Source organism: Gorilla gorilla, chromosome 10 (assembly GCF_029281585.2).
Source record: "Gorilla gorilla gorilla isolate KB3781 chromosome 10, NHGRI_mGorGor1-v2.1_pri, whole genome shotgun sequence".
NCBI classification, from domain to species: Eukaryota; Metazoa; Chordata; class Mammalia; order Primates; family Hominidae; genus Gorilla; species Gorilla gorilla.
The window spans coordinates 91898996-91922775 of NC_073234.2; the positions used below are offsets into that span (position 1 = coordinate 91898996).

At 39.8% G+C, this 23780-nt stretch overlaps 1 protein-coding gene across 5 annotated transcripts in view; it reads left to right on the forward strand.

Moving 5' to 3' along the window:
- The window catches only part of LOC109029067 (large ribosomal subunit protein eL21-like), a 124941-nt gene that overhangs the window by 14029 nt on the left and 87132 nt on the right, over positions 1-23780 (forward strand). Inside the window, exon 4 of one of the 5 annotated variants that reach the window (XR_010129370.1) lies at positions 12144-12924. The exons of the other annotated variants lie outside the window; for them this stretch is intronic. The gene's annotated coding sequence lies outside the window, so the exon portion shown is untranslated. Of the gene's footprint in view, positions 1-12143; positions 12925-23780 lie in introns of those variants that run through there. 5 annotated transcript variants of the gene reach the window in all.

Below are 23780 nucleotides of genomic sequence, written 5' to 3' on the forward strand. Positions count from 1 at the left end.
AGGCTTGCACCCTCTGAAGCAATGGCCTGAGCTGTACATTGGCCCCTTTTAGCCATGGCTGGGATGCAGGGCACCAAGTCCCAAGACTGCACAAAGCAGCAAGGCTCTGGGGCTGGCCCACAAAACCATTTTTTCCCCCTAGGCCTCTAGGCCTATGAGGGGAGGTGCTGCTGTGAAGACCTCTGACATGCCCTGGAGACATTTTCCCCATTGTCATGGAAATTAACATTTGGTTCCTTGATACTTACACAAATTTCCACAGCCAGTTTGAATTTTTCCTCAGAAAATGGGTCTTTCTTTTATATTGCATCATCAGGCTGCAAATATTCCAAACTTTTATGCTCTGCTTCCCTTCTAAACAGAAGTTCCAATTCCAAACCATATCTTTGTGCATGCATAAAACTGAATGCTTTTAACAGCACCCAGATCACCTCTTGAATGCTTTGCTGCTCAGAAATGTCTTCCATCAGACATGTCTTCCTAAATCATCTCTCTCGAGTTCAGTGTTCCACAGACCTCTAGGGCAAGGGCAAAATGCCACCAGTCTCTTTGCACAGCAAGAGTGGCCTTTACTCCAGTTCCCAAAAAATTCCTCATCTCCATCTGAGACCACCTCAGCCTGAACTTGATTGTCCATATCACTATCAGCATTTTGGTCAAAGCCATTCAACAAGTCTCTAGGAAGTTCCAAACTTTCCCATATTTCCTGTCTTCCTCTGAGCCCTCCAAACAATTCCAACCTCTGCCTATTACCCAGTTCCAAAGTCACTTCCACATTTTCAGGTATCTTTTCAGCAGCACCCCACTCTACTGGTACCAATTTACTGTATTAGTCTGTTCTCACACTGCTATAAAGAAATACTTGGGACTGGGTAATTTATAAAGGAAAGAGGTTTCATTGACTCACAGCTCCACATGGCTTGGGAGGCCTTACAATCATGGCAGAAGGCAACACTGCTTCAATACTGGAATACATCTGGACATATGTCTAAAATGTTACAATTAGGTTTTGATGTAGGAGGTAAGTGTAATAATAATTTAAATGCAAATAAATTAAACTCCACAATCAAAAGACATATAGTGGTGAGTGAATTAAAAATGAAAACCTAACTGTACACTGTCCATAAGATACTCACTTTAACTTAAGGACACACATAAACAGCACTGAAAGGATGGAAAGAGATATGCCATGCTAACTGGGCACGGTGGCTCATGCTTGTAATCCTAGCACTTTGGGAGACCGAAGCAGGCAGATCAGTTGAGGCCAGGAGTTTGAGACCAGCCTGGCCAACATGGTGAAATCCTGTCTCTACTAAAAATACAAAAATTAGCCGGGCATGGTGGCAGATGCCTGTAATCTCAGCTACTCAGGAGGCTGAGGCAGGAGAATTGCTTGAACCTGGGAGGCAGAGGTTGTAGGAGCACTGCACTCCAGCCTGGGCAATAGAGTGAGACTCCATCTCAAAAAAAGAAAAAAGAGAAAAAGATATGCCATGCAAATAGTAAACAAGAGAGAGTAGGAGTGATTATATTAAACAAAACAGACTGTAAGTAAAAAACTGTCACAAGAGACAAGGAAGAACATTTGTATTAGTCAGGGTTCTCTAGAGGAACAGAACTAGTAGGATATATATATATATATATGTACATATATATGGACATATAATAAACTTCCATATATATTATTAAGTCACATGATCACAAGGTCCCACAATAGGGTGTCTACAAGCTGAAGAGCAAGGAAGCCAGTCAGAGTCCCAAACCTAAGAACTCGGAGTCTAATGTTCGAGAGCAAGAAGCATCCAGCATGGGAGAAAGATGTATGCTGGGAGGCTAGTCCAGTCTAACTTTTTCATGATTTCCTGCCTGCTTTATATTCACTGGCAGCTGATTAGATGGTGCCCACCAGATTAAGGATGGGTCTGCCTTCCCCAGCCCACTGACACAAATGTTAATCTCCTTTGGCAACACCCTCACAGACACACCCAGGATCAATACTTTGCATCCTTCAATCCAATTAAGTTGACAGTCAGTAGTAACCATCACAACATTGTATAATAATCAAAGGGTAATTCACCAGGAATATATAACAATTGTAAATATATGTGCACCCAGTATCAAAGCACCTAAACACATAAAGCAAACATTGACAGAACTGAAGGGAGAAATAGGCAGCAATACAATAATAGAAGGAGATTTCAATACCCCACTTTCAATAATGGACAGAACATCTGGACAGGAGATTAATAAGGAAACAGGACTTGAACTACAATTTAGATCAAATGGCCATCACAGACATATACAGAATAGTCCACCTAATAGCAGCAAAACACACATTCTTCTCAGGCATATATAGGTCTTTCTTCAGGATAGGTCACGTTAAGTCACTAAACTAATTTTAGCATTATTAAGAAGATTCAGGTTAGCCATGGTGTCTCACACCTGTAATCCCAACACTTTGGGAGGTCAAGGCAGGTAGGTCACTTGAGGTCAGGAGTTTGAGACCAGCCTGGCCAAGATGGTAAAACTCCATCTCTACTAATACAAAAAAATTAGCCAGGTGTGGTGGCATGCACCTGTAATCCCAGCTATTGGGGAGGCTGAGGCACAAGAATCGCTTGAACTCAGGAGGTGGAGGTTGCAGTGAGCCAATGTCGCACCACTTGTACTCCAGTCTGGGTGACAGAGTGAGACTGTGTCAAAAAAAAAAAAAAAAAAAAAAGATTGAAATTGTATCAGGTATCTTTTCTGAATACAATGAAAACAAATAGAAATCAATAGAAGAAGGAATTTGGAAAATTCATAAACACATGGAAATTAACACACTTCTGAATAACCACTTGGTCAAAGGAGGTATCAAAAGTTAAATCAGAAAATTCCTCTAGACAGGCCGGGCGCTGTGGCTCATGCCTGTAATCCTAGCACTTTGGCAGGCCGAGGCGGGTGGATCACGAGGTCAGGAATTCAAGACCAGTCTGGCCAAGATGGTGAAACCCCGTGTCTACTAAAAATGCAATAATTAGCCAGGTGTGGTGGCAGGCGCCTGTAATCCCAGCTACTCGGGAAGCTGAGGCAGGGAATTGCTTGAACCTGGGAGGCAGAGGTTGCAGTGAGCAAAATCACACCACTGCACTCTAGCCTGGACAACAGAGCAAGACTCCATCTCAAAAAAAAAAAATTCCTCTAGACAAACAAAAACACAACATATCAAAACTTATGGGCTGCAGCAAAAGCAGTACTAAGTTCATAGTGATAAACAGGTTCATTAAAACATAAGAAAGATTTGAAATAAACAACCCAAATTTATACCTTGAGGAAGTAGAAAAAGAAGAACAAAGTAAGCCCAAAATTAGGAAAAAGAAGGAAATAACAAACAGTAGACTAGGAATACATGAAATAGAAAATAGAAAAATAATAGAAAAAAATCAGCACAGCTAAGAGTTGGTTTTTTGAAAAGATAACTAAAATCAAACTCTTAGCTAGACTAAGAAAAAGAAGAGTCAAGTAAAATCAGAAATAAAAGAATAGACATTACAACTGATGCCACAGAAATACAAAAGATCATAAGAGACTACTATGAAAAATTATAAGCCAACAAACTACATAAACTGGAAAAAAATGGATAAATTGCTTATACAACCTACCAAGACTGAATCAGGAAGAGATAGAATGCCTGAACAGACCAATAGCTAGTATGGAGATTGATTCAATAATCAAAAACTTCCCCAAAAAGAAAAGTCCAGGACCAGGCTTCCATGGTGAACTCTACTTTAAAGACAAATTAATGCCAATCCTTTTTGACCTCTTCAGAAAAATTAAAGAGGAAGGAAAGGTTCTAAACTCATGAGGTCAGCTTTATGCTGATACCAAAGACAGACAAAGACACCACAAGAAAACTACAGCTCAATATTCCTAAAGAATATCGATGTAAAAATTTTCAACAAATACTAGCAAAACAAATCCAACAGCACATTAAAAAGATCATACACCATGACCAGGTGTAATTTATGCCTGAGATACAAAGATTTCAATATATGAAATAAACTAATCTGATACAGCATATTAGCAGAATAAAAAATAATCATCACATGATTCTCTCAGTTGATACGTAGGCATTTCACAAAATTCAACATGATAAAAACTCTTTGTTGATGAAAATTTCCAACACATAGTAATAGAGGGAAATGATCTCAACATAATAAAGTATATATGCAAAGCCCACAGCTAACATCATACTCAACAGTAAAAAATCGAAAGTTTTTCCTCTAAGATAAATGAGACAAGGGTGCCAACTCTTGCCGCTTTTATTCAACATAGTACTGGAGATTCTAGCCAGAATAGCTAGGCAAGAAAATGAAATATAGGCCGGGTGTGGTGGCTCATACCCTATAATCCCAGCACTTTGGGAGGCTGAGGCGGGCAGATCACCTGAGGTCAGGAGTTCAAAAGCAGCAGCCTGGCCGACATGGTGAAACCCCATCTCTACTAAAAATACAAAAATTAGCTGGGCGTGGTGGCAGGCACCTGTAATCCCAGCTACTCTGGATGCTGAGGCAGGAGAATCACTTGAACTGAGGAGGCGAAGGTTGCAGTGAGCCAAGATCACACCACTGCATTCTGGCCTGGGTGACAGAGCAAGACTGTCTCAAAAAAAAAAATAAAATAAAAAGGAAAATGAAATATAAGACTTACAATTGGAAAGGAAGAAATAAAATTGTCCCTGGTTGCAGATGACATACTCATATATAGAAAACCCAAAGACTTCCTTTAAAAAAGGTTAGAACACAATTATTACCATGACTCTGATGTAGCGACAATATCAACACATTTCAAAAGAAAATACCCAGATAATTTGTCCTCTTTGAGGGCAGGGAACATGTCTTAGTCATGTTTGTTTACCCAGTACCTACAAAGAGCCTGAAACAGTAGACAGTGAAGGTAAATGCTTGCTGAGAGAAGGTTGTAGTATATTACCTTATTGATATATTGTAGTTTTTGAATATTCATGGAAATAAGTGGCATATAGGCCAAGAACTATTATTATATACTTTTATTAATGTAAGTTTAAGTAACAGAGCACAATGTTGATTTAGTTGGTGGTAAATAAAGCTGGCAACTACCTCACAACAAAAAATTTAAAAATTCAAAAATTAAAAAAGGTCAGAGCAAGTAAACAAATTCAGTAAAGTAGTAGAATACAAAATCAACAACAAGGATCAATTGCATTTCTGTACACTAACAATAAACTATCTGAAAAGGAAATTAGAAAAATAATCCCATTTACAGTAGCACCAAAAATAATAAAATATGTAGGAACAAACCTACTAAGGAGATGAAAGATTTCTATTCTAAAAACTACAAAACATTGATGAAAAAAGGTGCACAAGACACAGGAAAATGGAAAGTTATCCCATGTTCATGGATTGGAAGACTTAATATTATTAAAATGTTCATTCTTCCTGAAATGATCTACAGACTCACTGAATTCCTATCAAAATCCCAGTGGCATTTTAAAATAAAAATAGAATAAATAATTCTAAAATTCATATGGAGCTATAAAAGACCACAAATAACCAAATCAATCTTGAGAGAGAACAAAACTGGAGGCACAACATTTTCTGATTTCAAAATGTATTACAAAGCTGCAGTAATTAATACAGTAGGTACTGGCATAAAGATAAACATAAACCAATGGGACAGGATAGAGAGCCTCAAAATAAATTCACACATACACAGTCAACACACCATTCTCCTGCCTCAGCCTCCCGAGTAGCTGAGACTACAAGTGCCTGCCAACATGCCCGGCTAATTTTTGTTTGTATTTTTAGTAGAGATGGGGTTTCACCATGTTAGCCAGGATGGTCTCAATCTCCTGACCTCGTGATCCACCTGCCTCGGCCTCCCAAAGTGCTGGGATTACAGGCGTGAGCCACCGTGCCTGGCCATCTTTATTTATTTTTAATTAATTAATTAATTTTTTTGAGACAGAGTTTCACTCTGTCACTTAGGCTGGAGTGCAGTGGCACAATCTGGGTTCATTGCAAACTCTGCCTCCCAGGTTCAAGTGATTCTTCTGCCTCAGCCTCTCGAGTAGCTGGGATTACAAGTGCACGCCACTACGCGTAGCTAATTTTTGTATTTTTAGTAGAGATGGGGTTTCGCTATGTTGGCCAGGCTGGTCTTGAACTCCTGACCTCAAGTGATCTGCCCACCTCAGCCTCCCAAAGTGCTGGGATTACAGGCATGAGCCATTGTCCCTGGTCTATTTTTAATTTTTTTTGAGAGACAGAATCTGACTCTGTTGCTCAGGCTGGAGTACAGTGGCACAATAATGGTTCACTGCAGCCTCGAACTCCTGAGTTCAAGGATCCTTCTGCCTCAGCGTCCCCAGTAACTATAACTACAGGCATGTGTCACCAGGTCCAGCTAATTTTTAAATTTTTTTGTGAAGATGGGGTCTCACCGTGTTGCTCAGACTGATTTTAAAGTCCTAGCCTCAAGTGATCCTCTCTTCTTGGCTTTCCAAAATGCTGGGATTACAGGCATCTGTACCTGGCCCAGTCAACAGGTTTTTGACAAGGGTGCCAAGATAACACAATGGGGAATAGATGTTATCCTAAACAAATGGTGCTGGGAAAACTGGATATCTATATGCAAAGAATGAAATTGGACCCTATACCTGTAATCCCAGCACTTTGGGAGGCCGAGGCAGATGGATCACAAGGTCAGGAGATTGAGATCAACCAGGCCAACATGGTGAAATCCCATCTCTACTAAAAATACAAAAATTAGCTGGGCGTGGTGGTGCATGCCTGTAGTCCCAGCTACTTGGGAAGCTGAGACAGGAGAATCGCTTGAACCCAGGAGGCAGAGGTTGCAGTGAGCTGAGATGGCACCACTGCACTCCAGCCTGGTGACAGAGCAAGACTCCATCTCAAAAAAAAAAAAAAAAAAAAGAGAGAGAAAAGAAATTGGACCCTTATCTAACACCATCCACAGAGTAAACTCCAAATGTGGTCTAAGTGGTGGTGCCTATAATCTCAGCTTCTTAGAAGGCTATGGCAGGCTGGGCACGGTGGCTCACGCCTATAATCCCAGCACTTTTGGAGGCTGAGGTGGGCAGATCACCTGAGGGCAGGAGTTCGAGACCAGCCTGACCAACATGGAGAAACCCCGTCTCTACTAAAAAATACAAAATTAGCTGGGTGTGGTGGCGCATGCCTGTAGTCCCAGCTGCTCGGGAGGCTGAGGCAGGAGAATCACTTGAACCCGGGAGACAGAGGTAGCGGTGAGCCGAGATCGCGCCATTGCACTCCAGCCTGGGCGACAAGAACGAAACTCTGCCTCAAAAAAAAAAAAAAAAGAAAAAAAAGAAAAAAAAAAATAAGGCTATGTCAGGAAGATCAATTGAGCCCAAGAATTCAAGACCAGCCTGGGCAACATAGAAAGACCCAGAGTCTCTTAAAAAAATAAAAATAAAAATAGATTAGAAACATCAGACTCAAAATAGTAAAACTCCTAGAAGAAAACGGTTAAAAGCTTCATGACTTTGGTCTTGGCAGTGATATTATGGATATGACACCAAATGCACAGGCAACAAAAGCAAAATAAACAATAGTCTGGATGTTCCTCAAAAAACTTAAAGTAGAACTACCATTTATCCAGCAATCTCCCTTCTAGGTCTTTGTCCAAAAGAATTGGAACCAAGATCTTAAAGAGATATTAGTACTCCTATTTTCATTGCAGCACTATTCATAATAACCAAAATGTGGAAATAAACTCAATGTTCATTGACAGATGAATGGATAAAGTGGGCAAATACATACAATAGAATACTATTCAGCCTTTAAAAAGAAGAATTTCTGCAATATGAGACAACATGGATGAACCTTGAGGACATCATGCTAAGTGAAATAAGCTAGTCACAGGAAGATAAATACTGCATGGTTCCACTTTTATGAGATATCTAAAATAATCAAATTCATAGAATCAATGAGTGAAATGGTAGTTTCCAAGGGCTGGGGGAAGGAGGAAATCGGAAGTTACTAATTAACGGGCATAAAGTTTCAGTGAAGCAAGGTAAATAAGCTCTAGAGATCTGCTGTGCAACATTGTACAATTTCAATAATGTATTATTTTCTTAAAAATTTGTTAAAAGAGTCCAAGCGTAGTGGCTCACGCCTGTAATCCCAGCACTTTGGGAGGCTGAGGCGGGCAGATCACGAGGTTAGGAGATCGAGACCATCCTGGCTAACACAGTGAAACCCCGTCTCTACTAAGAAATACAAAAAAAATGCCAGGTGCCTGTAGTCCCAGCTACTTGGGAGGCTGAGGCAGGAGAATCTCTTGAACCTGGGAGGCAGAGATTGCAGTGAGCTGAGATTGTGCCACCGCACTCCAGCCTGGGTGACAGAGCGAGACTCCATCTAAAAAAAAAAAAAAAAAAAAATTTGTTAAAAGAGTAAATCTGCCAGGCGCGGTGGCTCATGCCTGTAATCCCAGCACTTTGGGAGGCCGAGGCTAGTGGATCACGAGGTCAGGAGTTCAAGACCATGCTGACCAACATGGTGAAACCCCGTCTCTACTAAAAATACAATAATTAGCTGGGCGTGGTGGCAGGCGCTTGTAGTCCCAGCTATGTGGGAGGCTGAGGCAGGAAAATTGCTTGAACCTGGGAGGCAGAGGTTGCAGTGAGCCGAGATCGTGCCACTGCACTCCAGCCTGGGTGACAGAGTGAGACTCTGTCTCAAAAAAAAGAGAGTAGATCTCATGTTAAGTGTTCTTGCCACAAAACATGTTTTAAATATAAAAGGGAGGATAGTGCCTAAATCAAGAAACTTGAATTGACACAACTTATTCCAAACTCCCTGGCAGATTTCTACTTCTTTAAAAAGAAATGTGCTATCTGTAAGGTCACTCTTAGCTGCAAGAGAGACAGGATATTTTTAAGTTTACGTTGTCATCCAAACTTGAATTGGATTTCTGTTACTAAGGAAGAAGCAGAAAATGGATATTAAGCAGGTAATTTGTCATAGTCCATTCATTGGACTGTGAATGGCTTAACACACCATATTTTAAATATATTTTTTGAAATCTGTTTCTTTCCCTAGACTGTAAGATCAGGACTGATTTTTTTAAATGTCTGTATCCCCTCATTTGGCAAAGTATTTTGCACATAGTATGTGCTAAGTATTTATACATGATTTGCTATTGAATGTTTCCTGTGGATTAGTTTATTATGAGTAAAAATTAGGAAAACTTTATTACCAGCAAAAAGTAGGGAGGAAGTTAGGAAAAATTATCACTAAAAATGTTAGCGTATGTGACTTCTTCTTGATACTTTTAATTTTTGTACTAATTAATTGATTTTTAGTATATCATAAAAACCCTATTTCTTATATAATTATAAGGTAACTTCAGAACATAAAAACTTACAAGAATATCACAAGTATCTTAGTCCATTCATGCTGCTATAACAAAATACTATAGTGTGAGTGGCTTATAAACAACAGAGATTTATTTTTCAAAGCTCTAGAGGCTAAGAAGTTCAAGATACGATACTGGCAGATGCAGTGTCTGGTAAGGGTCTACTTCCTCATAGACAGCTGTCTTCTCATTCTAACCTCACACGGTGGAAGGGCTGAGGGTTCTCTCTCAGGCCCATTTTATAATGGCAGTAATCTTATTAATGAGGGGAATAACCCTATAATCTAATAATCTCCCAAATGCCCCGCCTCCCAATACCATCATTTTGGAGGTGAGGAGTTCAACATTTGAATTTTGGGGGAACATAAACATTCAGACCACAAGAACAATAATTTATTTGTTTATATTAAAAGGAACCATCTTCTCTGCCTCACAGTTTTCCTACCTGGCTCTTAAAATAGAAATATGTTTCTTTCAGAACTATAGAGTCAAGAGGAAATTTCATCTTTCTTTCTGCCACTTTCCCCAAGTGGAAGGAGTTTTGTATTTAATTGGTGATTTGGGGAGAAAAACATAAAACCCAAGCCATTTCTTGCCATCTTTTTCAAATCTTCCCACCCACAAGAAATTATATTCTGCTCAGTTCCTCAATATATGTCATAAACTAAAAACACACGGATCAGGGCGTATGCTTGTCTTCTAGAACAGGCCTGAGGCCTAACTCTCATTCTTTCTACTGTTGATCTCACCAAGCAGAAACAGTGATCCTACACAAGTCTATCCATCTTGCAGACTCAAATTCTCCTGTGGCGAGTCATCACCCATTTGGACTTAGGAAGTATTTGACCAGCTTGGCCAACATGGTGAAACCCCGTCTCTACCAAAAATACAAAAATTAGCTGGGCATGGTGGCAGGTGCCTGTAATCCCAGCTACTCAGGAGGCTGAGGCAGGAGAATTGCTTGAACCCAGGAGGCAGAGGTTGCAGTGAGCTGAGATCACGCCACTGCACTCCAGCCTGGGTGACAGAGTGAGACTCCATCTAAAAAAAAAAAAAAAAGAAATATTGAAAAACCTGGTCATGGTTGTATATTATAATACATCCAATCAGCTTTATCTTAGGAAGCTTTTTTGAAATGAAGTCTCACTCTGTCACCCAGGCTGGAGTGCAATGGCATAATATCACTGCTCACTGCAGCCTCTACCTCCTTGGCTCAAGCGATCCTCCTACCTCAGTCTCCCAAGTAGCTGGGACTACAGACATATGCCACATGCCTGGCTAATTTTTCAAACATTTTGTAGAGATGGAGTCTCCCTATGCTAGGCTGATCTTGAACTCCTGGACTCAAGCAACTCTCCCACCTCGGCCTTCTGAAGTGCTGGGCTTACAGTCACGAGCCACCATGCCAAGCCGAGAAGTTGGTATTTTATCTTTTTGGCTTCCTATCAATTGGGTCTGAATTCAGGGAAGAGTTAAGATGTGTGAGCAGCTATCACTGCCTAAGCCCCATTAATGACAGGATAGTAATACATTTTTTAATAGGTAACTCCAACCAAAAGTAGTTGTTTTATGAGAACCTAGGTCTAGCAAAAGAAATAAACTTAAATCTTGCCAGTCTAACAATAAGGGAATAAAATATACCAGCAGCCAAGTGTGGCAGCTTATGTCTGTAATCCCGGTATCTTGGGAGTCCGACACAGGAGGATTGCTTGAGCCCAGGAGGTCAAGGCTAAAGTGAGCCTTGGTTGTAGCACCATGTTAAAGCCTGGGTGACAGAGTGAGACCCTGTCTCAAAAAAAAAAAAAAATTTTGTTTGTGAATGCCTACTGTGTGCAAGGCAGTGTTCAGAGAAGTTTAAAGAGTTAGAATACTAATACTTTAAACAAAAGTTACCTGGTACTCTAATTTTATTGTTTGAGTTTTGAATTGCTATAATGATCAAGGCAAAGAAATATCATAATTATAACATTTGAGTGCTTATGGCTTGTCAAATGAGCAGTTTCCTGCGAAACAATATCTGATTGAATCCTCAAAACAACTCTGTGAGACAATACATGAGAATAGTCTAGGTTGTGCTGCAGTTGGGAGAAAAAGCAAATGTTTAACAAAAAGTTAGCTCTGGCTGCAGGCAACTCTCCAGGCAACTGTCTTCCATGCAGCAACGTGATAATCCAGGCAGCTTCAACCTTGTGGTGCTGCCATCTTAAGATGAATCTTTTTCCATGGTTGCCACAGTCGGGAAAGAAAAGAATTTCATATCGACCTTTTACTGCCACATCCTGAAGGTGACACACATAAAATCTACAGTTTTCACTGGCCAGACCAAGTCACATGGCTCCATTCAGTTGTAGGGTCGCTGAGGAATACAGTCAATCCACTGAGTGGCCAGAAAGGAAAGAGAAGTAAATATTGATTAACAAAGCAATATGTAGCATAAATAGCTATTATGACTGTTGTTTTTATACAGGTGAAGAAATGTAGGCTTAGAAAAATTAAGTTATTCATCCAAAGGTACATATAAGGTAAGTAGGGGAGCCTCAGTATATGGACCTATCTGACTCCAGAGCCTGTGCCTAACTTCTATCTTCCATTACCTCCCAGCACCGCACTGGAAACCTGGCAGAACCTAGCCACCACTAGGGATATTTAATTCAATTCATATACATTCAGTTCAATTCAAATCAGCATATATTTGCTAAATGCTTTCTCTTTGCCAGGCATTGCAGCTGCATCTGGAGGAGGGTTGAGCTATTTCACCATATAGATCTCCTACGACTTTGAGACTGTGATGTAAAGAAATAGGCAACTGTGATGGTTATTTTATTTGACAACTTGGCTGGGCTGTGGTACCCAGATATTTGGTTAAACGTTATTCTGGATGTTTTGGTGAAGGTGTTTTTGGATAAGATTAACATTTTAACCAGTGGATTTTAAGTAAAGCAGATTGCTTTCCATAATATGGACGGGCCTCATCAATCGGTTGAAGGCCTTCATAAATCAAAGACTGACCTCCCCAGAGAAAGAAGGAATTCTGCCAGCAGGTTGCCTTTGGACTGAAGCAGAAACTGAGTCCCCACAATCATGTGTGCCAATTCCTTAAAATAAACATCTATATCTACAATATCTATATGTATACACATTCTGTTGGTTTGGTTTCTCTGGACAACCCTAACTAATATAACAAGCTTAAAAATTAGTTCTATAAAACAGGGCTAAGAAATGATTCTTTATTATACTTTAAGAACAAGATCCTCTGCAATCCCTATTTACTTTTATCTTTGAATGTTAAGTAAAAATAGCAGAATTCTAAAATAACCTACAGAAACAAGTCAAGGTTCATTATATTTTCTATAATACAAGAAGTTTTACAAAGCTCTTCATCATAAAATACATAAATTTTTGCAAGGAACCTTGTGGACTGAAAACACAGCCAAAACAAATCTGTCACATACAGGCCCCAGAATGTGGTTTTATAATCTGTCCACTTAGGAAACTGTTCCAATTATCTTCACAAATTCAGTATTGTGAGAATGTGTCTAGGTGTTAATTATCATTTTAGAAGGAAGTCAGCTCTCCTACACAGCTGAGAATGCTAACAGTCTCCAATTTTAACTTGTTCTCTTATACAAGATGCTGTTTTGGGAAGTATTTAGTTGCCCCCTGCTGGCCATACAATTGCAGGATTCATTTTTTAAAAAGTTCTCAGTAGATTGCAGATGATAATGATAAACTTCTGAAGAGATGCATTCAACTTTTTCATCAGATGGATTCACAATAGACTTCCAATGCTCAATTGAGATATGTAAGTTAATCAAAAAAAAATTTTTTCCCCACCACCTGGTATAGGGTGAAATGTTCCAGCAGGAAGACTTTAAGCTAGATCAGTGGGCGAACAGGATGAGATGTAGGAGGAGTGACTGAGGGGCTTCACAGGCTCCCTTTCTTCTTTAACTTTTGTTTTAGGTTGAGGAGTACATGTGCAGGTTTGTTATATAGGTAAACTCATGTCATGGGGGTTTGTTTTACAGATTATTTCGTTACCCTGGTACTAAGCCTAGTACCCAGAAGTTATTTTTTCTGCTCCTCTCTCTTCTCTCACCCTCCACCCTCAAGTAGGCCCCAGTGTCTGTTTTTCCCCTGTTTGTGTCCATGAGTTCTCATCATTTAGCTCTCACTTATAAGTGAGAACATGCGGTATTTGGTTTTCTGTTCCTGTGTTAGTTTGGTAAGGCTAATGGCCTCCAGCTCAATCCATGTTCCCACAAAAGACATGATCTCATTCTTTTTTATGGCTGCATAGTATTCCATGGTGTCTATGTACCACATTTTCTTTATTCAGTCTACCATTGATGGACATTTAGACTGATTCCATGTCTTTGCTATTGTGAATAGTGCTGCCCCAAATTCCTAAACACAATTTTCTTTCTATAATACTCATGTCATATTTTATGTCTCTTCATATCCTTTTTAAAACCATATGGAAATAATTTACCAAATTGAGAGGAAAAAAACACTTGTTCAAGAAGCTTAAAAACTATATTTTTATCCTGTCTCTGCTACTACCTCTCACGCTAATCTTGAGCAAGACTCTTTAACTTTTGGCAGTGATAAATATGTTTACAAATTTTGATTTTCATTCCCGAAAGTTTCTTCATGCTATTTTGTAATTTCTTCTTCCTGCCACTCTTGGGACTTTCCCATCCTCAAGTAAGCACTGATCCACTCTCTGTCACTGCAGATTAATTTGCATTTTCTTGATAAGAAAATTATTTTATTTTATTTATTTTTGTTGTGAAACAGAGTTTCACTCTTTTTGTCCAGGCTGGAGTGCAATGGCGTGATCTCAGCTCACTGCAACCTCTGCCTCCCAGATTCAAGTGACTCTCCTGCCTCAGCCTCCCAAGTAGCTGGGATTACAGGCACGTGCCAACATGCCTGGCTAATTTTGTATTTTTAGTAGAGATGGGGTTTCATCATGTTGGCCAGGCTGGTCTCAAACTCCTGACCTCAGGTGATCTGCTAGCCTCGGCCTCCCAAAGTGCTGCGATTACAGGCATGAGCCACCATGCCTGGCCGAAGAAAATAATTTTTAAGCTTACTAGCTAAGACACTTTATAAAATGAGATATGGAAAAAATGTAAATGCTTTATAAATATTTTTAAAAATTGAGTTTCCCTATCTTGAAACCTGAGGTGCAGTGTGATGCAGTGGTTAAAAGCTTAACCTTGGGGCCAGGCATGGTGGCTCACACCTGTAATCCCAGCACTTTGGGAGACTGAGGCAGATGGATCACCTGAGTTCAGGAGTTCGAGACCAGCCTGGCCAACATGGTGAGACCCCATTTCTACTAAAAATTTAAAAATTAGCCAGGCATGGGGGTGCGTGCCTGCAATCTCAACTACTTGGGAGGCTGAGGCAGAATAATTGCTTGAACCTGGGAGACAGAGGTTGCAGTAAGCTTAGATAGCACCACTGAAAAAAAAAAAAAAAGCAAAAAGCTTAAACTTTTAAGCCAGCAAATGCGAGCCTAGGTCTTGGGTCTTGGCTCTGTTATTTACTAGCTGTATGATGTTGGGCAAGTTACTCAACACCCTGAGGTTAACAGTTTCCCCATGCTTAGAGAAACAGATAATAATAGCATCTATCCTCGTAAAGATGTTGTGCAATTGCATACAAAACACTTAGCTCAGTGCTGGGCCTGTACATACAAAACCTCAGGGTTGACTACCAATGGTAGTCATCTATCTTTAGACATTTCAAAGAGCATCACCCTAATTCTAAGAAAAGGAAATGAGAAATGAGAACCCTGGCCATGCAGCCAGTGCAATCCTAAGGCAATCATTTTAGAAATGTTTTGTGAGGATTATCATAGTTCACTGTGTCAGATATGGTATCCAGCTGACTCTGACTCAAGCCCTTTTCTTAAGCACCCCATTGGTTTTCTTTCCTCATAACTCTTCCTCCAAGTGTCATGGTATCCCTTTCTTTGTAATTCCATTCCTCCCCCTCAAACGTATGACCTGACAGTCATCTCATTTCACCTTTGTGATTTGACATATAACTTGGCCAGAGCAGAGTGATAGTCATCACTTGAGATGGCAGGCATGGTGGAAATAGAGATAATTGAAGAAACAAGGCTTATTTGTGAAAAAATGTTCTTTAATAGTTTTATCCCTTGTATTCAAGTACTTCTGTTGCTCTTTTTTGAGCTCTGCCAGGTTTACACTTATTAAAGTTCTCTCCCTACAATGGAAACTACTTGAACCCCACTTGCCAGCCTAGCCCAATTTAGTATCTTGGGCCAATTCTAATTTTATGAAAGAGAGAGTTAAGGTGCTGTATCTTGAGATTTGCATAGAGAAAGCACCTTTAGCATGCTTTCTTCCATGAACTTTTAGCACTGCCTCATTATAGTCTAGAGAAATATATGGGTAGGGGGTAATTAATTTCTGAGGAGGAGAACCTCCTGCCTACCATCCCTCCTAACTTGTAGCATACCATTTATACAAGTTTATTCTCTTCTGCTATCTTAGCCTGGCTTCTTCCCTGAAATCGGAGTCTGAGACAATAACTTCTGTGTGGATAGTTGATTTTGGGAAGAGATCCCAGTGAATAGGAGTGAGGGGCTAGGAAAATTAAGACATGAAAGGAAGGAAAGCTAACTCAAGAATACATTAATCAATCTGAACATTGTTGTAGGTAACTCAGGCTCATTTCTCTGGATCTTTGAATAGCTACCTAGAATTGTCTGCCTTCCCCCAATGTGGCAGACATATCCTAAGGTAACCCCCAATGATCTCTGCCTTCTGGTATTAATGACCTTCTTTATGCCCCTCACCGTAAGACTGGGTAGAACTTGTGAACTGCTTCCAGCCAGAAGAATAAGGCAAAGGTGATAGGATGTTACTCCCATGATGTAATGTAATACATGCATTACAATATATGACAAATGTGATTAGATATCACTCCCATGATTATGTTATATTATGTAAGAATCTGTCTTGATAGCCGACTCACTCTCTCACTTTCCTGCTGGTCTTGAAGAAGCAAGTTGTCATGTTATGAACTGCCTATCGGAGAGGACCATGTGGCAAAGAACTCAGAGGTGGCTTGTAGAAGCTGAGAGCCAACAGAAACAAAACAAAACAAAATCTTGAAGCTCTCAGTCCTGTGAGTGTAAGGAAATGAATTCTCCCAACAACTTGAGAGAGTTTGGAAGAAGATTCTTCTTTCTTCAGGCTTTCGGATGGGAACATGGTCCAACCAACACCTTCGCTGTAGCCTGGAGAGACCCCAAAGTAGAAAACCCAACTAAGGTGTATCTGGACTCCTGACCTACAGAAAGAGAGATAGTAAATGTGTGTTATTTTAATGTGTTCAATTTGTGTTAATTTGTTACATCGAATTGGAAAACTAATAGAGATTTTGGTGCCTAGAGGTAGAATGCTACTGTAATAAATATGTAAAAATATGTCTGTGGCTTTGAAACTGATCAGTGGACAGAGACTAGAAGAATGCTTAAAAAGTATGATAGACAAAGCCCAAATCACTGCGAACAAACTGTCAGTAGAAATATGGATATTGAAGACTGCTGTTGAGGACTCAGAAGGAAGTAAGGAACATGCTATAGGAAACTGGAAGAAGGGAGATCTTTGTTATGTACTGGCGTAAAGCTTAGTGAAATTATTTCTTGCAATTACGTTGAAAGCAGAACTTGTAAATGGATGAATTTGGTTATATAGTTAAGGAGATTTCCAAGCAAAGTGTTGAAGGGGACAACTGGTTTCTTCTTGCTACTTACAGGAAAATTCAAGAAAAGAGACAAATTGAGAGAAGAACTATTAAGCAAAAAGGAATCAGGACTTGATAATTTAAAAAATCCTCATCTTCCCCAGATGGCAAAAAATATTAACAGTTGGAGATGGCTTTTGGGCACTGTCAGAAAAGCCTACTCTAGAGAAAATGCCCTTGAAGTTACTCTGTAATCTTTTTTAAAGCCCCCAAAAGATCAAAGGTCAGAGTACTCAGGGGTATTTCAAGAGACGGCCCTTAGATTTGAAAAGATCTAAGGGTATGCCTCAGATCCTCTCAATCACACTATTGAGCCTCTAGGAAGCTTAAAGGAGATGGAATTATTTTTGAAACAATCTGTAGATGTGGCCTTTGTCTCATGAGAGTGAATGCCACTGAAATACAGAAAGAACCACAACATTCTTGAGAAAATTATTTCTGCAGAAACAGTGCCAACTTGGAATAAGACAGACAGAAAGACTAGAAAATGAAAAGAGGCTGTCAGACCTCCAAAATTTTACTGGCAGAAAGCAGGCTGATAAAACTACTCATCTGCAAACACATGCTACCTTCCATTGAAAAGGAAGAATGACTCAGATGGTGGAACCAAGAACCCAGAAAGCAGAGCCAAGAGCCATGAAGAATCATTCCCAAGCCTAGAAACTTAATTAAGGAACTTCCAATAAATCCAGTTGTATTTCAAAACTGCTATAGACTAGTGACTCCTTTTTACTACCCATTTCCCCTATTTTTAAACTGGAATGTCTATAGCTATTATCCTGTGTCTGTCCCACCATTGTATGTTGGGTGTGTTGGAGGCAGATAACTCATTTCCTTGGTTTCAGAGGTCCATAGTTAGAGAATAATTGTGTCCAGGAGCTTTACTTAACAGGTTATACGTAGGAGGCTCATCTGCACCTGGACTTGATTCACATGATGAAATTTTAGAATTTGAGCTGATGCTATAATGATTGAAACTCTTGGGAACTGATATGGTTTGTCTCTGTGTCCCCACCCAAATCTCATCTTGAACTGTACTCCCACAATTCCCATGGGTTGTGGGAGGGGCCCTGGTGGGAGATAATTTGAATCATGGGGGAGGTTCCCCCATACTGTTCTCATGGTAGCAAATAAGTCTCACGAGATCTGATGGTTTTATCAGGGGTTTTATCAGGGGTTTCCACTTCTGCATCTTCTTCATTTTCTCTTGCCGCCGCCATGTAAGAAGTACCTTTCACCTCTCACCATGATTCTGAGGCCTCCCCAACCATGTAAGTCCAATTAAACCTCTTTTTCTTCCCAGTCTCAGGTATGTCTTTATCAGCAGTGTGAAAACAGACTAATACAGGAACGTTGGAAGGGGAGAAACCATATATTTCATATGGGAGGGCCTGAGGAAAGACTGGCAGACAGAACCTAGGCTGATTCTCCAATGACCCCCACTTTCTGATATCAATGCCCCTGTTAATTACATCCCATGAATATGGGAGGAATCTGTGAAGCATCTAACTTATAGAATATGGCAAAGGTGACAGAATGGCATTCCTATGATAACATTATGTTATGTAAGACTTCATATTGCTAGTAGACTCTTCTGCTGGCCATGAAGAAGCAAACTGCTATGTTGCTGCCTATGGAGTAGACCACATGGCAGGCAACTTGAATGGACTCTAGGAGCTAATGGCATCCTCCAGCTGACAGCCAACCAGCACACTAAAGCTTTCAGTCCTATATCCTCAATGAAATAAATTCGTTCAGCAAACCATATGAGCTTGGGAGCAGATGAGCTTCCCAATGAGAACACAGCCCACCTGATACATTGACTCTAGCCTGGAGAGACCTGGAAGCAGAAAATCCAAATAAGCTGTGTCTGTACTCTTGACCACAGAAACTGGGATATAATACATGTTATTGTTTTAGGCTGCTAGATTTGGTAACTTGTTATCCAGCAGTAGATTACAAGTGCAGTCAAAGATTGTCCCAGAGAGTGTTAACTTCTTTACTCTTCCAGGTTGTACATGCCTAAGTGCAGAGTGGGTTCTCATTGGCATCCATGCCATATCATCAGAGCAGCACAGGTTTTGAAATGATAAATATGTGGTACAGTTGCACAAAACTGGTTGCCATAGCAATAGTTGGTATAAAAGGTAGGCTGAAAGGATGTGAAAAAGATTATTCTAGTTTGTCTCATCCTGGCTACCATTTCAGGGAGTCTGTGTTGCTTGACTGGGTGGGGGCAACCAGATCATCATCTCTGAAGGGTCTGAACTCTAATTCTCGCTCTTCAGTGAGTCTTAATTATTACAATTACCCATTTATACTTATCACCAGACATAGAGCACGAAGAAATAACTCAGTGAATCCTATGTGTTCCATGCATCAGACTTCCTGTCTCCATTGGGTAGCAGCAACTCTATTTCATATGGGTAATCAAGGTCAGTTATCACCACCAAGATAGTAAGCGTTTTCATTGATGGTCCACTGACACAAGTGATCTAAAATGATCATGTGATAGTTATAGTTTCCAGTTCAATGGAGACTTCATGTGTGCCCTCATAGAAGTCCCCTTCATACCAAACAAGTGCTTCTAATCCTGAAAAGCCTAAGAATGCACAGATAGGAAGCCCACATTCTGCAAAGGGGTCAATGGGAGTGTTGGTGAGAGCCAATCCTACAACCACCCTTTGGTTCCTGGACTTGTATATTCTGGCTATTGGAAACACACCACTAGAAATCAGCTATACTTTTTTTTTTTTTTTTTTGAGATGGAGTCTCACTCTGTCGCTTAGGCCAGAGTGCAGTGGCGCAATCTCAGCTCACTGCAGCCTACGCCTCCCAGGTTCCAGCGATTCTCCTGCCTCAGCCTCCTGGGTAGCTGGGATTACAAGCACACGCCACCGCACCCAGCTAATTTTTGTATTTTTAGTAGAAACAAGGTTTCACCATGTTGGCCAGGCTGGTCTCAAACTCCTGACCTCAGGTGATCCGCCTGCCTTGGCCTCCCAAAGTGCTAGAATTACAGGCGTGAGCCACTGTGCCCAGCCATCAGCTATACATTTAATGCACCTATCTTATTCTTGAGAACAATACCCTATCCCTTTGAAGTGTTAGTCCTGCATGGATTCCTTGGCTAAGTCTTTATTAGATTATTTCATTGTTCCTTTAGGATGGCCAATTTCATGTTTATGCCCCATTATTACACCTATTTTATCATAAAATGGGCTCTTTGATATAAAAAAATTAGGTAGAATTCAATGCCAGTAAATCAGGCATTCAGTAAGTTCTTGTATGGTGGGTGGTGCTGACAAAGGCACCTACAACAGTGAAGAAAAATGCATACCCATAATAGGTATCAATTCTGATAAGTACAATTTGCTATCCCCTCCAGGGTTGAAAGAGTCCAATATAATCAATTTCCCACTGAATGGTTGACTAGCCTTCTTAAGGGATGGTGCCATAATGAAGACTTAGCATTTATCTTTGCTGCTAATAGACTGGACAAGCAGCAGTGGCCCAGGAGAGAGGGAGTTCATGCTATTGGATCATTCACAGCCTTTATCCCTGCCACCATGGCCATGTAATCATCATGGGCCCATTGTGTAAACACAGATATTGCTGAGAAGAGAGACTGAATGATTTCTACTAGACAAGTCCTGTCTACTTGGTTGTTTAGTGCTTTCTCTGCAGTATAGGCTCTCTGATAGGCATTGATGTAGCACACAAATTTCTGCACACTTTGAGCCTACTCCAGTGGTCTACCCATACATTTATTCCTGGATATTTTTATTTCCCATCTTCCAGTCTTTCTCCTCTAGGCCCGTCTGACTAACCAACCAAGCCAACTGCCGTCATTCAAAGGTCCATGTACATCTATACATCAGGCCTTTTCTTCCTTTATAGAAAGTAGTTGATCAGGTACACTGCTTACAGATCTGCAGTTGAGAGAATTTCCCTTCAGGAATACCCTTAAGTAGGGTGGCTGTGTAGCAGCAGTCCATTTGGAGTTAGCACCAACATAGCACCAACAGATTGAGATGACCTTTCTGTGATTAAGATTCCATGTGCTATTTTGCAACATCATGCATTTAGTCATTTGGAAAATAGTGCTTCATTGAGTTATGCATATCTTCCAAGTGCTGACAGATTTCATGTTGAAATACCCCAAAAAATCACATGTATTATTGTCACCACTGATCTCATCAGAAAATTTTTGAAGAATCAAGAAGCTGCCAAATTCATAGAGGTAGATATGAGTTTTAAAAAATTCTAAATTTTGTTTGAAAGCTCAAATGTTATCATTGGCAACAAACACTGTGAGTTGTTTTCCTTGAAGTGACGGGCTCACTTATTTTTGAGAAAAGTTCTGACACATACCTAAGTCTGAATAACTATAGTTTATCTGTCTGTCATTCTTTCAAGTAAAGATAATTTTCCATGTAAAATAGTGGCTTAACTCACGACTCAAGCACAAAAATCATTTTCTTTGAGATAACCTTAGAACTTTGGTGTGCAACAGGAATATATTATGCATTTTGTCTCACAGAATTTTAAAACATACATAATCAAGGGTTGAGATTTAATAAAATTAATCATGCTATTTTATCAAGAATAATATTAAATGAAACTGTCTTGTTTTTCTGGGATATAGCAGTAAGTAATTCAATGTCTACTAGTACACTTTTGGTACCACTGCCTTAATTTCTGTTAAAGCACCAACAATTTTACCCACCATTGCCTTTGTTTCATAGTGCAAATGTCAACTCACTGAGAAAGCCAAGTAATGTCTTGGTATTATTGTAAAAATAGTTTTGATCTTGTATATACTTGAAAGGATCTTGGAAATTCCCTGGGGTCTGCAGACCACATTTTATGAACCATGGTCAAGAGAAAAATCTGAGTCCTATGTGGTAGCAATCCACTTTTCACACAATTTGCCCCTCTGAGAAGAGTCTGTGCTGTTTTCACCAATCCTGGCTTTGACGCCTCTCTCATTGGCCTTTTCTGCTTGCTGATATCATGACCATCATATTCCATTCTCGGTTCTAGTTCCGTTTCCCATGTCTAACCATTTATTCTTGTCATCAAAGTAAAGATTCTTTGCCTCTTTTTGTATCTACTTGATCAAATCTCACACAAATCTTTTAATGATTCTATTTTAATTCTTGATCTTTTGTTACCAAACAGGCCCTTCAGGATAGAACTTAATTTCATTCATTATTCTTTTGTTCATACATTATTTATTTATTAAAAAAAAAACATTTTCTGCAGACCTACTATGTCATTTCCCAGAGAGATAGCATTTGCTTTTGGCCTTAAAGGGTGACATTATTTGGACAGGTTAAATGAGTTTAAGTTTTTCAAAATATAATAAATAATACCAGATTTATGGAGGTAAAAACAGCAACAATAATAGGGAGATTGCTTAGGGAAGCTCAAGGAGAATGCACACAGTGAGTAATTAAAGACAAAGCCAGAAAGGCATTGCAGCGTCATCTCATAAAGTATGTTGAATGCTTGAAGTTTATTTTGGTAAGCAATAGGGAGCTACTGGAGATATTTGAGCAGAAGCAGAAGTAATGGTGTGAAACAGGCTCAATATCAGAGTTTGCTTAAGATTTATATGGAGGAAGAATTTGGTGGGAAAAAATAAACTTGAAGCAAGAAAACCAGGTTGGAGGCCTGAACTAGGTGGGTAGGCACAGAAATGGAGATGGATGGAGTTAGATTTTGAGTGCAAGTAAGATCAGTAGGCAGTGGTGAAGAAGTTTTTGTCAAATATAATTACAGTTTCAAGCATGAAATTACTAGGAGAATGGTGAACTATTAATAGAAATCAGATAATCAGAAAAAGGAACAGTTGGTGTGAGGCAAGATGATGAGTTCAGTTCTCTACCTGTTAGGCATATAAGTGGCTATACTCAGCGGGGGCCTATTTGTAAATTTTATACCATTTACAAGAACTGGAACCTAACAGATATTAGAAGATTGTGGTTATAGTTACACTGGCTTGATATGTCTCTTTGCAATATAAATATATTAAAGTGCAGTTGTTATTTTAATTTCCTGTGGAGTTTTTCTCTGGACAAATGTAGCAGGGATATATAGCTCTTCTGTGGTTCATACGTCACAAAGATTGCTCTTATAAAATGATATATACTTATTGAGTGAGTGTGTATGTCAGTTATTATGCTAAATTTTACGTATTTTACATCAACTAATCCTTACATCAGCTCTTTGGTATTAGTATGTGGATTTTTATAAGAGAAATCAAGATGCAAAGAGGTTAAGTAGCTTTCCCAGGGTCAAACCGGAAGCAATGTAATGACATTTGAACCCAGGTTCTGAATGGCCCTTCTCTTTTGACTCTATACCGATAAAGTACCTATTTGCCTCCTTCCCTTTTCCTTTTCATAGAATGAAAGGACATGGTGCCTGTTAGCACAGACTACTGGTCTTTACTCTATGATTGTATCCAGGGATTCATTTAGTGCCTGCTTAGGAGATCTGTCTTAGGAAGGGCTTGTGATCACTGACTCTTCTTGGGGCAACGACTTTCCTGAGAG